The sequence below is a fragment of the Suncus etruscus genome, chromosome 12, assembly GCF_024139225.1.
Source record: "Suncus etruscus isolate mSunEtr1 chromosome 12, mSunEtr1.pri.cur, whole genome shotgun sequence".
Classification (NCBI taxonomy): domain Eukaryota; kingdom Metazoa; phylum Chordata; class Mammalia; order Eulipotyphla; family Soricidae; genus Suncus; species Suncus etruscus.
In genome coordinates this window covers 41,963,430-41,979,039 of record NC_064859.1, presented here as the reverse complement: position 1 = coordinate 41,979,039, position 15,610 = coordinate 41,963,430, and the positions used below count along the sequence as shown (strand labels likewise).

Sequence of the window (15,610 nt, the reverse complement as noted above, 5' to 3'; positions counted from 1 at the left end):
ATAGTCTCTGGAGGACCCACCTCAGGCATCACTAACTTTTCATAAAGTCCAAAGAAAATCATTGGGATGCACTCAAATGAAGTAGAGTGAAATGAGTGAGAATGAATGAGAAAATGCAGTCCACAAAAGGACTCACAAGGACTTCAGCTAGAGGGTTAATAGCAACATAGAATAGAAACTATATATTTATGTATAAAATTGGTTTTTATCTTGACAATATGAAGGGTAATCAAAAATATAAAGAATCAAAAAGCATGTTGAAAATAAGAAAGCAATTTTTAAATGAGTTGAGATATAAATCAATGCCTAAGAGTGAATTAGAAATTCTGAGATAATTAAAGATATATATATATATGTGTGTGTGTGTATATATATATATATATATATATATATATATATATATATAAGAGGTGAAACCATAAAATACATAGAAGAAAGCATAGGCTAATCTTTCCTAAACATCAATCACAGAGATGCCTTTGGGTCCTAAACTTCCTGTGGTGTGGGAATCAAAAGAAAACAAATATGTTAGCATCAACTAAATTGCTGGTGTCGTGTCCACTGAAAGAAACACACACAAAAACAAAATGGTAATCTACTATCTGGTGAAGTTATTTGGACACTCTGTGTCTGACAAGTGGCTAATATCCAAAATGTAAAGAGAACTCAGACAACTCAACAATAGCAGTGACAAGAACACCAACAACAAACCATTCAAAAACTGAGCAACATGCCTGAATATACACTTTTCCAAAGAAGATATACAGATGTATATATATATGTAGATATACAGACCACTAACACATTAAAAAAATAACACTTCACTTACTACTAGGGAAATGCAAATAAAAAATGGTCTATTTCCTCATACCTGTGGGATATCCTGTGTCAAAGACTGGAAATAACAAATATTCATGAGGCTATACTCAAAAAGGAGCTCTGACACACTAGATGAGGTGCAAATCAGTGTCACCTCTGTGGGAAGTAGTATGTGAATTCCTTAAAAACCCTGCAATATAAATGCCATTCCCTTCATCAACAATACTCAGAGGATTCTCTCCAAAGTATGAGAAACATTTATTTGAAATATGTATCATATCTCTTTATTATTCACAGTAACCAAATATGTAAGCAAACTAATTGTTCATTGAAGATAATTAAATAAAAAACATGGTAAAAATATTCAATGAACTATTACTTGTCTATTAAAAAGAAATCTTTCCAGTATGGAACAATGAAGATGAAAGTTGAGGTAACTATGATCAGCAAAGTGAGTCAGAAAGTAAAAGACAATTATCAGATTACCAGATGACTTCTCTAATATATGGAATACATGTGTCAAGTGCAAAACAGTAAATCATATGTATACACATGCATAGTAAATTTTACATTCTTCAAAAAATATGCCCTTCTCTTATTAGAAGGAAAAAAGAAATGAAGAACAGGAAGAAAGAGTAGAGAGACAATTCTGGTAATGGGAAATAGAATTTTGATGGTGTATATGGTAAGGCATATGTACTATATCAACGTAAAATAAAATGTAAATAAAATAAATGTAAAATAAAATGTGTTTCAAAAGAGAATTGGTCAAAAGGAAGATTTATCAAAAAATGTATTAAGGGTCAGAGAAATAGCACAGTGGTAGGGCAGTTTGCCTTGTATGCAATTGATCCAGGGCAGACAGTGGTTCGAATCCCGGCATCCCATATGATCCCCTATGCCACCACCCAGGAGTAATTTCTGAGTGCAGAGGCAGGAATAACCCATGAGCACAGCTAGATGTAACCCAAAAACCAAAATAATAATAATAATAATAATAATATAATAATTTATCCAGAAACCAGCATGAAGACAAAGGAATTAAGAGACAAAATGAGGGCCCGGAGAGATAGCACAGCAGTGTTTGCCTTGCAAGCAGCCGATCCAGGACCAAAGGTGGTTGGTTCGAATCCCGGTGTCCCATATGGTCCCCTGTGCCTGCCAGGAGCTATTTCTGAGCAGACAGCCAGGAGTAACCCCTGAGCACCGCTGGGTGTGGCCCAAAAACCAAAAAAAAAAAAAAAAAAAAAGAGACAAAATGAATATTTGGTTGATCAAGAAGCCATGCATCTTTTTAATATTTTACTTTAGATACTGCTCATTTCTTTTTTGTTTTCTTTTGCCTTTGGGGCACACCTGGCAGTGCTCCAAGCTTATTCCTGGCTCGGTGCTCCAGATCACTCCTGGTGGGGTTCAGTGGACCATATGAGTTGCCAAAGATCAAATCTATGTAGACTGCTTGCAAGGCAAGCTCCCTAACCATTGTCCTATCTCTCCAGCCCTAGTACTTCCCAATTTCTTATCAGTATACTCTGATATAGAAGATAATTACAAAAATTATTTAATATAATTTTTATTTTGTAAAATTATATACTAAAATTATAGTTAGAAAAATTTTAACTCAAATTTTACTAAGGATAGAAACAACTCAAGAGAAACTTTACTTATGAAATTAACTTGTATACATCACTGAGTTTTTATTGATTAGTTTGCACAGTTATTATTTTGCTTTTATACAAGTATATTTCAAAATCTATGCCAGATTTGTATTTAAAAATTGCTGGAGATCAGCCCCAGGTGAACAGATCTGAAGCAGGAGCACCCAAGGATTAAGAAAATAAGAAAGACATAAGAAAAAAAAAAAAAGCATGAGATCAGGGGGCTCACAGCCTCATAGACAAAGAATTCTGACTGTCCTTCACATCTATTTATTGTTCAAGAATAATCAACATGGAAAGAGGGCCAGATGCTAATCAAGCCTAAACAGATTTTTACATCTTGAAAAGGGTTATGTATAGAAGAGGAAAGTATTTAAAAGTTTTGTTGATGACCTTTCTTCGGGAAAGGTGGAAGGGCAAAAGAGTGATTACAAGACCCCTATTCACCAGTTCCCACGGAATGCCAGCATAATATGATTGAATAATCAAGAGTCCTTAACACCTTTTTTTCTGCCCCTTTCTTCAGACTATCAACTATCTAAACTTATTCATTTCTTGGATGTTTTCATATCCAACAAAAATTACAATTTTCTGGGTCAGAGCAATAGTACAGCAAGCAGGGTGTTTGCCTTGCACACAGCCAATCCAGGTTTGATCCTTGGCACTATATAAGATCACTCCCAATCCTAGTCAAGAGTGATTCCTGAGTGCAGAGCTAGAAATAATCCCTGAGCACTTTCCGAAACACTAGAATTTTCTAAAATTTAATTCAATTCAAAGGCTAAACATTTGGGATATTCTGTTAAAAAAACTTCAAGTTTTTTAGACAATTTTAAATTCCAAACTTAAGGTACTCAATTATGAAAAGTGTTTTTTTCTTAGGTTAACTCACATAGAAATTTGTTAAGTGTTCGATACTTAATCAAGATGTATGGAAGTGTGTTTTTGTTTTTAACAGTGATATCATCTCCAATCTTAGTTCAGTCACTCTGAATCTCCAAAATGATTTGTAAATTTCTACAAGTTCTAATTCAATAACTTCTATTTCACTTGGTAAATATCACAGCTTGTTTGCAAATTATATGTACCACAACCTATTCCAAGAACATTTTTTTTCTTTTGGGGAGGAGGCACAGCCAGGATTCTCAGGGGTTATTCCTGCCTCTGCACTCAGGAATTACTTCTGAAAGCATCAGGGGACCATATAGGAAGCCAGGGATAAAACCTGGGTCAGCCACATGCAAGGCAAGGACCCTCCCACTTGTAACTATCTCTCTATCCCTCTAAGAATGTTCCCATGGGTGCCTTGATTTGGTACCAACATTTTTTACCACAACATATTACATTAGCATTATTATAAAACAAAACTTTTACATTTCAAAGGGATTTGTGATCATTCATGTCAGTTGTTTGACCTTCCAAAAAACTTTTAAGTCTAAGAATTGGATCCCAACAGAATTGAACTATTAGTAGAATTAAATGAGTTTTTTAAAAATATGATGACACATCAAATTAGAATTCTTTAGTTATCTGCCAAGTTATTTTAGCAACTGAGCCAACATATTCAGAAACATCAACTGAACTTTTAAATACACAAAAGAAAAGTTAAACTGAAAATGAGGGATATTAATTTAAAAGTTATTTCATTAAAATGAAAAGCCATGTATCATAGAAAAAAAAGACAAATGCACTATTTTCCCTCCATGTTGATTACTTTAGGTACTATCTTCTTAATCATGACTAGCTAAGGGGACACTGCTACTATTGTCATAAATTTGTGTTGATTTGTACATATTCTGTGAGACACCTTAACTCCTTCAGTGGTAAAACCAATTGTGAAAATTACACATTCATCACTTACTTTCATGAAAAGAAGAAATCTAGAACCACTTTTTTTATCAAAAACATTGTTCCTTCACCCACCTCCACCCCACAATATGCCTCTATGGCAGGGGTCTCAAACTCGTGGCCCACAGGCCATTTGCAGCCCTCTGTACAACATTTTGTGGCCCGCGGCCAGTCTTCAAATATCGCACTATTTGCGATTATTCGCTTACCAAATAATCACAATAAAAATGGTATTAGTAAGAAAAAATTGCATTAAACATTCGCATACCCCGAGCAGTTCTGTTCAGGGTATGCAAATGTTTAATGCGATTTTTTGCGGGTTTTTTTTCTTACTAATGCGATTTTTTATTGTGAATATTCGGAAAGCAAATAATTACGAATACTTTGTGCCTAGCACAGACATCATTTTCGCTGCTCCTGCCCGCTGTCCCTTGCATTATCAGAGGCCTAAGGGAGAGAAGTTTATTACAGAATTAGATTTTGTCATACCTTCATCATTACTTCATCAAAGCCTGCAGTAAGGAGAAAGATTGATGATGAGCACAGACAATTTCAGGAAAAGTGGGAAACGCAGTATTTCTTTGTTGAGCACAGGGGCATCCCCACATGTCTTATTTGCTCAGAGAAAGTTGCAGTGCACAAGGAATACAACTTGAAACGCCATTATTCAACTAAACATGCTGAAGAATGTGCAAAATATCAAGGAAATGAAAGAGCCAAGTGGGTTGCCTGTCATAAAGCATGTCTAATGAGGCAACAAAATTTCTTCAAGAAAGCAACCAAAGAGAATGTTGTATCAGTTGAAGCTAGTTACATGGTTAGTGAGATGATTGCTATGGCAGGGAAACCATTCACAGAAGGAGAGTTTGTTAAAAAATGCATGTTACAGGCTGCAAGTATTATCTGTCTGGAAAAGAAAGGTCAGTTTAGCAAAATCAGCCTTTCTGCCAACACTGTGGCAGAGCACATTTCTGACATGTCAAGTGACATTTATCATCAACTGTGTGAGAAAGCCAAATGTTTTGATGCATACTCAGTTGCTCTTGACGAGGGCACAGATAGAACAGACACTGTGCAGCTCACAATTTATGTCCGTGGTATTGATTGCAATTTTGAATTGACAGAGGGGCTGCTCACAATAATTCCAATGCATAACCAGACCACTGCTAATGAGATATTTTGGCATCTGTGTGATGCCATTGAGAATGCAGGTTTGAAATGGAAGAGGTTGGTTGGAATAATAACTGATGGAGCGCCATCGATGACAGGGAAGAAACATGGACTGGTGGCACTTGTTCAAAAAAAACTTGAAGAGGAGGGTGTAGAGAAGGCCATTGCTCTTCACTGCATTATCCATCAGCAGGCCCTTTGCAGTAAATGCCTGCCTGCCGTGTGACAATGTGATGTCTGTTGTTGTGAAATGCATCAACCAAATCAGATCCAGGGGCTTAAAGCACAGGAGATTCCGTGCTTTTTGAGAGGAAATGGAGTCAGAATATGGAGATGTGCTCTATTTCACCAAGGTATGTTGGCTCAGCAGAAGAAATGTCCTGAAAAGATTTTTTGAGTTGAGAGAAGAAGTGAAAGCCTTCATGGAGAAGGATGGGAATGCTGTTTCTGAGTTGAGTGATCACAAATGGCTCATGGACTTAGCTTTTTTTGTTGACATCACACATAAGCTGAATGTACTAAACAAGATGTTACAAGGCCCAGGGTAGCTTAACAGTACTGTCTATGACAACGTGAGAGCATTCTCCACAAAACTTGTGTTATGGAAATCCTAGCTCTCTCACAAACCTTTGCCATTTCCCAGCATGCAAGGAACTTGTGGATGCAGGCATACTATTCAGTGGTGAGAAGTATGTTGATGCTCTTTTTAAGCTGGAAAAGGAATTTGATCACAGATTTGCAGACTTCAAAAAGCACAGAGCCACTTTCCAAATTTTTGGGGACCCCTTTTCCTTTGATGTGCAAGATGCCCTCCTGTGCTTCAAATGGAGCTCATTGAACTGCAATGCATCTCTGATCTCAAAGCCAAGTTCAGGGAGATTAGTGAAAAAGCTGACATGCATGGGCAATTTTTGAGAGAATTGCACCCCCCCTTCCCTGAGCTTTCCCGAATGTTCAAGCGCACCATGTGCCTTTTTGGGAGCACATATTTGTGTGGAAAGTTATTCTCCACATTGAACTTCAATAAGTCAAAGTACAGGTCTAGACTTAATGATCATCATCTTCAAGCCATACTGAGGGTCTCAACTGCTTCCTCTCTAAAGCCAAATGTGGTTCAGATTCGTGAGATGAAGCGCTGTCAAGTCTTTGGCAGCAAGGAATAGGAAAAAGATGCCATGTTCAGAGAACTGTTCATAATCTTCACTCAATGTCTTTTCATGTTCAGAAGAAATAATTAAAACTGTTAATAATGACGTTTGAGGAATTTTTTTTTTTGTGAAATCCCGTATGCGGCCTGCCTCACTCCAACTTTGCCTCCTGTGGCCCCCAGGTAAATTGAGTTTGAGACCCCTGCTCTATGGGCAGGCTGTTTTCTTTTTCTTATTAGTCACAGTGATTTACAAAAATGTTACTGAGATATATCATGCATATCACTTTTTCTCCTTTCAGCACCCAGTTCTTGTTCAAAGTGACTATGTTCCTTTATTTTTGTTGTGGTGGTTTCTTCCCTGACCTATCCCCACTCATCATTACCCAGTGCCAAACTTCCTACTAAGGACCATTTCTCCTGCTCTTCCTTTCTATTGCCTTTGTGTGTTAGTTATTCCCTTACTATTTCCCTTTATGTCCCACATATTAGTGAGATTATTATGTGTTTTTCCCTCTTTTTCTGTCATGAGATTTCTAAACTAAGGTAAAAATTATATACATATATAATACATATATAAGAAAAAAGTTGTGGTCTATAGAATAAAAAGCCAATATCACTGTAACAAGGGGCCCAAGTTGCTCTTCATATTCTCTAGTGATCTGGCTTAAACTCCATCTTGCCTATGTGAGAGTTAACTTCCCCAGTTTCCAACCTATCCCATCTACCAGAGCGATAATACAATGGGTAGGGCACTTGCCTTACATGTGACCCACCTGGGTTTGATCCCAACATCATATATGGGCCCTCAAGCACTGCTAGGAGTGATCCCTGAGCACAGAGTCAGGACTACTAAGCCCCAAGCACCACTAGGTTCAGCCCCCCAAAAATAAACAAACGAATTTCAGCCATCAAGACAAATAAGGCCACATTGATGCTGGCATGCATGGTGACTCATATTTGGATGTCCCATCAGAAGGCATGTGTGACCAATGACTGACACTTGGATGTCCCATCAGACAGACTGTGCTAACGGAAATGTTGATTGTTGCCAAACTTTCACATTACAGTTTTCTTTGGCACCATCTGACAGAGTGGAACAATATTAAATTAAGTTGCCAGATGGCAAGAAACACAAATTGCAGCATCGGCATCAACATGTTAATACAATATTTTTAAATGTCATAATGAGTGCCAAAACCCTACTCTATGTAGATGTCAAGATCTGAAAGGAGGTCAAAACAGGAGCTAATGCTGCCTTTGTCCCATCATAACAGTGAGTGCCTCACTTACATCAACCAAATCCCAGCCCACAGCTTCTGCCTTTCTGGAGAGAATAGGGGAGGTGGGGTGAGAAAAGAAGGCAGAAACATGCTGTTCTCTCTCTCTCTCTCTCTCTCTCTCTCTCTCTCTCACACACACACACACACACACACACACACACACATACACACACACACACACACACACACACACCAGTATATATTTTTGCTTCAGACTTCGAGTTGTCCGTCTGTTATTATTAAAATACAAACCTCTGGGCATCTGCAAAAAATGGCTGTCACTTTGGGGCAGGGGGTGGCAAAGAATCAGGGACCCTCTCTGTGCTGTCACAAGCTCACCCCTCTGTATGACTATGGAGTCTTTGAATAGACTGGTAGGCCTAAAGAAATGAGTGTTCCAGTACTCTAATCTTTTCTATTGCTCACACAAAGCTCAAAATTAATTAGAAGGAAACATTAATTAACTTAATACCTAGGCCACACTGCATACAAAAATGAATGTTAACCCTGTTTCAGACTACATTTTCTATCTACTTGAGTGGAGTGAGAAATAGGTAATGCCCCAGGGAAAAAAGCACAGAATTGACAAACCTGAAATGCAAACTTTCTCCCAATTATGAAGAGTATATCATACAAATCACTTTACCTCCTTTCAGCACCCAGTTCTTGTCTAGTGATCATGTTCCTTTATCTTTGTTGTTTTTATCACTATGTGTCTGTCCCTCTCTTTCTGTCATGAAATTTCTAAACTAAGGGAAAAATTTAGTACTAAATGTGATTATTTTTTCCCTTTGCAGTAATTAAAATTTCAATTAAATTACATCCCAATCATCTTTCCCATCAGCATTCCCCAAATTAAATTTCTACAAACCCACCTGTGTCTGTCATTACACCCTTCATACCTAGGTCTTAATTCCAAATTTTAAAAGTGGAAATATAAAGGAATTATAGTTTGACAGTGGTATTATTCAGCTCAGGGATGTTAACGGGGGTGTTTGTGTGACTGTCCTGTGCATTCCACTTAAGCTTAGGACTGGGACAAAACTGACTGCACTTTTCAGGAAGGCAGCAATGGGTAGAGGAATGCTAAGCTAGTGTGTGACTCAATCATTTAAAAGTCTTGAAGCTGAAGAGGAAACGGGTTTTAGTTCACTTGTCTTCATCCTTCTCTTGGATTTATCATCATTTCTCTTTTCAATTAGGAAACATACATGCTCTGTTTTCCCGAAATTTCTCTTGTGACTAGTGGGGTTCCTGTGATTAACTGATTAATTCTTTTGGCATTGCTCATTCCTGATGGCAATTGTTCACCTAAATCTGGATCCCTTTGCAGATAGACATACAAAAAACACTATACTTGGTTCAGACCTTCACAACCTTTTCCAGGGGTTAATTTTTAGCCTTGTTTATCCATTCTTTTGTTACAACTTTAGCAGTAGATTCTATATCTAAACCTTCCCTGGACTACATGAGATCTTCTTTGACCACATTTGGGGAAAGACAACTCAGACAATATACCAACCAATTAATTTCTTCAATTCACCTGAACTTAAACAGGCTGCTGGATTTTTCATGGTCTTTCTGACTGTGTATTTGATATCCACAGTTTTATTCCAAAATACATCCATTAATTCACTTTTTAAGTTTAAAGGTAAAAAACAATATGCTTTTTAGAATTGTGTGGAACTTAGCAATAGTGAGGTAAGGGCTTCTGTCATTACCAAAATGCTTCAGTAGCACCTGAACTTTGAGACACCTCCACTGGCAGTTCAAGATCTCACTGATAAATTGTTGTGAGCCTAAATTCAGGTAAATAGGCAAAGTCACCAGTCAAGTGAACATGTAAATTAATGTTGTCAGATTTTCATGATTAGAGAAATATCCTAGAATAAAAATTATTAAACACTAGTGATCAGACAGAAAGACTGTGTGTGTTTAGGTGAAAGTAACAAGGGAATAAAAGGGAAAAAAATAGAGAAACTTGCTCAGCAGATAGAAAGACTGAGTTCTCTATAATTCTGAATATATCGCTTAAAGTCAACTGATCAAAAAAATACTTAGGAGAGTTTATTCAAGTGTTCAGCTCCAAGAAGTAGAAAATCCTGAAAGCCTGGGTACTAGGAAGGTCACCCCTACAAGATGATGCTGGGTGAATGCCTACATGAAAAAAAAATACTAAACAACTTTTATTCTCATAGTAGTGTCACATATATTCAGAATGGGAGAAGAAGAATTTTTGGGAGGGTTTCGGCCACACCCGTTTGATGCTCAGTGGTTACTCCTAGCTAAGCGCTCAGAAATTGCCCCTGGCTTGGGGGGACCATATGGGATGCTGGGGGATCGAACCCGGTCCTTCCTTGACTAGAGCTTGCAAGGCAGACACCTTACCTCTAGCGCCAACTCATGGGCCCCGAGAAGGAGAATTTTTATCTAAATGTATTTCTCCTGCTGCATTAATTTTCACCCAGCAACAGCCCCTGTGTGCCAATTAATTTGCATATTCATTGAACCCTTTAAGGTTTCTTGAATCTTTACTACATTTAACTCTCTGAGGGAGAACAAGAATATCAGCATGAATAAGTAAATAAGTGAACTGCCATCAAAGAATCTGAAGAGGAAGAGAAAGAGCAAAGACAGAGAGACAAACAGATCCAAGGAAATATGGTCAGCACAATGTCAGAAAGTCTTACAGCAGGAAAAGGCAGCAATTTACTCAGCCTAATATAGGAACCTGATGGTTGGGTCAAGTCATGAAAGTAAGATACAATCAGGAAAATGCAAAGGCTGAGTGACCACTTAACTCAGATTAAAGGTAGGATTCTTGATCACAATGATTATTTCAGATTCAAAGACATAGCCTATTTATGAGCTTCCATTTCAGTCATTCCTCTGTGAAAGTTGAAAGGTGTTAATAGAAAGAGGACGCCATGTTTTCCCTTCCCATAAACTGAACTGAAGTTCAGCTGGTCAGCCTGCCACCTGTTTTGTAAAGAAAATTTTATCAGCACACAGTCGAATAAATCAGTCTGTGCTGACTTTCATGACACAATGGCAGAAATGAAGCATTTCTATAGACTATATGGGCCTCAGAACATAAAATATTGAATGGCAGAAATGAAGCATTTCTATAGACTATATGGGCCTCAGAACATAAAATATTGACTCTCTGCCCCTCTGAAAAGAAATTGCTAACCCTTGAAGTAGAACGTGATTGCCTCACACTTCTAATCATGTGAGTCCAAGAAGCTACAATCCCTTCAAGAACAATCATGCCATTCCCAAGAAGTGGAAATACTGAGAAAGCTGGTGGAGACAGGAACAGGAGGAAAGAGACTGGAAGAAGGAGGCGGCAGGACATCTATCTTGGATGAGGAAAGATCCTCTCAGGGATGATTTAGGGTTTGTGTAGGAGGAAGTTTTTAGGATAGTGGGGTTTTGTCAGATGACTGAATTTGTTTTCTCAATCAGATTGTTTCCCTCTGCTTTGTTAAAGAAATGTGCAGCCTTTTCTTTAGCCAAGACAGTCAAAAGAGTGTTTTTTTCTAAGATATAATCATGAAAAAAAAAAAAAAAAGATGGCACCGCAGGTGTTTCAGCTGGGAGACAAATCCAGTTCAAATCAAAACCTATAGCCCTCAGCTACTGAACCAGCCTGAAGTGGAGAATATGATCCACACCTCACACAGCCTCAGGACCCCTGGCTCCAGCAGTCTGATGATTAATGTGTAAACTGGGAAGATGTTTCATTGACTGCCTCCTTGTCCCCTGCGCACAATTGTAGTCAATAAATATTTATTAAACATATTTTTTAGGGCTTATGGCACTGGCTCAGTGATTACTTGTAATCAAATAAACAAGGATTATTCAGGTTGTGCCAATAAATATATAAATGTATGTTAATGAAATCTAAGCCAGAAATGTACCATAAGAAAGGGAAAAAAAAGTCCACATAATGGAGGATCAGTTGTCTAATGGAACTGACTTTGAAGTAAATAAGAAAGAAATCCCAGAAGGGAAGATTGCAAGAAAGAGAAAAAAACTAGGGGGTACAAAGGAAGAAAGGGATATTTCTAAATGTCTCTGTTTTGAACAAATAAAAATACATATATTTTTAAAAGCCAATCTTTTTTTATTCTCTCTGGCTTTATGTGAATAATACTTTCATCTGTCACTGAAATGGCTCCTACACTCAAGTAGCAGCAGAGAGTTAACGGAAACTGGTTCCCAAATTGCAATTTTTGCAATAAAGATAAAATATGACTGTCTACCACTCATTTGGAGCTATGGCACCAATATGCTGATGTCATTCCCCTAAAGCCCCAGTCACATTAGATTCTGAACGCTGCATGGCCAATTTGAGCGTAGGAATGGGTGTTAGGGTATGTTTATTTAAGACTGAGCATTTATCCTGACTTAAATAAGAATTAAAATCTTGCATCTGAGACAGCAGGGACAATGAAACAGCTACATTCTCTTCTGTGCTTCTAAGTAAGCCTGAGAAGGTGTAGACAGGGAAAGTGCAGGCTACATGGGTAGAGCTGAAGGTGAGAAAGAAATCTGAAAAACTGGGTGTTCCATTTTGCCTCAGGGAAATGGTCTAATAAATCTGACCATTTTAACACTCTGAACAGTCCATGACACTTGAGTACCCTGCAGTAATCAATCAGATACCCTTCAGTATCCTGAGGGCACTGACCAGGTTACCACTTGAGGTCACACATTCTCTCGTCATGGTTTGGAGCCGCTTGTTTATGCACCGCTTCCCTCTAGAGACATTAAGAGCTCATAGCTCCAAAGGAAACACTTTGTTCTGAGTTCAGCAGGTACCCAATGAAAATTTGTCGAGCGCATATGGAATGAAATTGCTTTCCTTGTAACCCTGGCCTCAGTTCTGGTCTACAGCTCCTAGGAGTCCAACAAATGAAGAGAAAAGAATGATGTAGAATTATGTGAAGCCAGCTGACAGCTGTGCTGCTTTTTGTCTGCCCATTTCTGAATTCCACTGACTGTTCTATCCCAGGAAAGCCAGTTACCTGTAAGTCAGATAATGAAGCATGTGATATTGAGATTTTGTCAGAAATTATTTGAGTAATATAAGAAAAGGAATGCATATTTCAAGGGATGAATCCATAAATTTTGCTAGGAAAAAATCACCAAGGGAGATGCATGTCTTTTTCAATAGAGAGGGCAGAATTGATATGCTCAGAGTTGACATGAAATGTTGATTATAGCTTGATTATTCCTCAAATATGTTGCACCTGAAAAGCTCTATAGAGATTCCAGCATGTAGATATGTGCATTCAGATGATTCTGAACTTTCAATGCTTCATCTAAGGCATAAGAAGACAGAGGAAGCATCTTTTGCCTTTTGAGATCTCATCCCTCCAGGTCTTTGATATGCCAGAGTCCCAGTGGTCGGCAACCTTTTTTTTTCAACTGAGCCAAATCTCGCCAAAACCATAATTGAAATTTATTTTGAGAGCCACACAGGACATGCACTGACAGATGCTAAGAGCAGAGTTCTGACTCCTGGAGTGGCCACCCGGCACACAGAAGAACCAAATTAAAAGTGCAAAGAAGAGTTGGTCTTATGCCAGAAAACTTCAGGGGTAGTGGTCTCCTTGTATTTAGACCAAGGCTATTCCTTTCTATGACCCCCATATTTTGGTGGGCCTATGCAAACAATATTTGCCACTCTAACACCATTTTTACTGTGCCCTTTTGACTAACCCTTAAAAAAAAACCTCTTAAACTTTTGATGTTAACTTACACTAATATGTATGTGCATGAATATATAAAAATACTATGCCTTCAAAGTTAAGGAGTCACATAAATCTCATGTCTTTAGGTTGCTTTGTGTACTGCTAAGAAATGTTATAATGTACTACAATCCGGGGACTTGTGGACAAAGTAATTGTACATGGGTTCTGCCTTATTTTTCTTAATGTTTTTTTTGACTGTAAGTTCAATATTTAGGCATCAGCAAGGGAATTTCTTCTGATAACTCTGTTTATGGGCGATTGTTCTTTCACTGTAACTGTACCTTGTCCTCTTTGCATCATTATTCTCATAATTAAAAATTAAAAATTAAAAAAAGTGTAAAGAGCCACATGTGGCTCGAGAGTCGCAGGTTGCCGACCACTGTGCCAGACCATGTCTGTCTCAGCAGGTGAAAATGTCTTTCTTATCACAAAACACATGTTGTTAACTATACATGACTCCTAAATGTTCAAAATATTGAAGATGTTAAATACACACACTCACTGATCTTCAAATTATATAAACCCATGTAGAATTGCTTGTCTTTTTTTTAAATATAATTGCTTTATTTAAGCACATGATTACAAAATTGTTCATAGTTGGGTTTCAGTCATAGAATTTACACCACCCTGGGGCCAGAGTGATGGCACAGCAGTAGGACATTTGCCTTGCACGCAGCTGACTCAGGACAAACCTGGGATCGATCCCCGGCATCTATGTGGTCCCCTGAGCCAGAAGCGATTTCTGAGCACATAGCCAGGAATAACCCAGAGTGTCACCAGATGTGGCCCAAAAACAAAAAAAAAATTTTTTTCACCACCCTTCACCAGCTCACCTTTCCCACCACTAATGCCCCCCATTTCCCCCTCACCCACTTTCTCTGTGGCAGGCATTTTGCTTCTATCTATCTCTTTCCTTTTTGACACTGTGGTTTGCACTATTGTTAATGAAGGGGTTTCATGTCCTCTTTTAGCACCCAGTTCTTGTCCATTGATCAGTTCCAACTATCACTGTCATAGTAGACCCTTCTCTACTCTCACAGCAGTCACCATTTTTTGTGGCAAGTTTCTGACCATGGATTGGTCCTCTTGACTATCATCTCTATTATTTCTGGATAGTATTACCACTCTGGCTTTTTTTTTTCTTATATCCCACAAATGAGTGAGATTACTCTATGTCTATTCTTTTCTAAGGATTCCTTGTCTTATGTTAGCACAAAACAGGATTTTATTTTATTTTTTGTTTATTTGTTTTTGGATTTTGGGTCACACCCAGCAGCGCTTAGGAGTTACTCTTAGTTCTACACTCAGAAATCCCTCCTGGCAGGCTTGGGGACCATATGGGATGCCGGGATTTGAACCACCGTCCTTCTGCATGTAAGGCAAATACCCTACCTTCATGCTATCTCTCTGACCCCAGAACAAGGATTTTAAAAACTTGTTCTTGGGACCAGAGCAATAGTACAACATATTTTCTTTGCACATGGCCAATCCAAATTTGATCATCAGCATCCTGCCAGGAGTGATCCCTTAGTGTAGAATTAGGAGTAAGCCCTGAGCACTACAGGGTGTGGCCCAAAAGGGAAAAAAAGCAGCTTTGTTCTTCTTTTACTATTATTCCTTAATCCAGAAAGAATAGAGAAGACTTATGTTGAATATTGAATAGATTCCCAACACTGTTCCTATATTTCACTATAAATGTCACTGTAAGCCACTGACCTTTCTCCTCATCATGTTTATCAGAATGTCCCCAGCACAGATGTACTAATAATGAAATTCTGGAATGCTACTGGAATACCTAACTATCTAGTGAAGTTTATATTTTTATGAATTTAGCTCTTTGTCATTTATCATAAAGCTTACAGATGAAATATGAAAAAGAGGATTTTGTTTAAGTTGGAGGCTAGAGAGAAAATATGGGAGTAA

At 38.1% G+C, this 15,610-nt stretch overlaps 1 protein-coding gene across 1 annotated transcript in view; it reads left to right on the top strand.

The window, feature by feature from the left end:
* Window positions 1–15,610, top strand: part of TACR1 (tachykinin receptor 1) — a 176,359-nt gene that overhangs the window by 65,112 nt on the left and 95,637 nt on the right. The gene's annotated exons all lie outside the window — the stretch shown is intronic.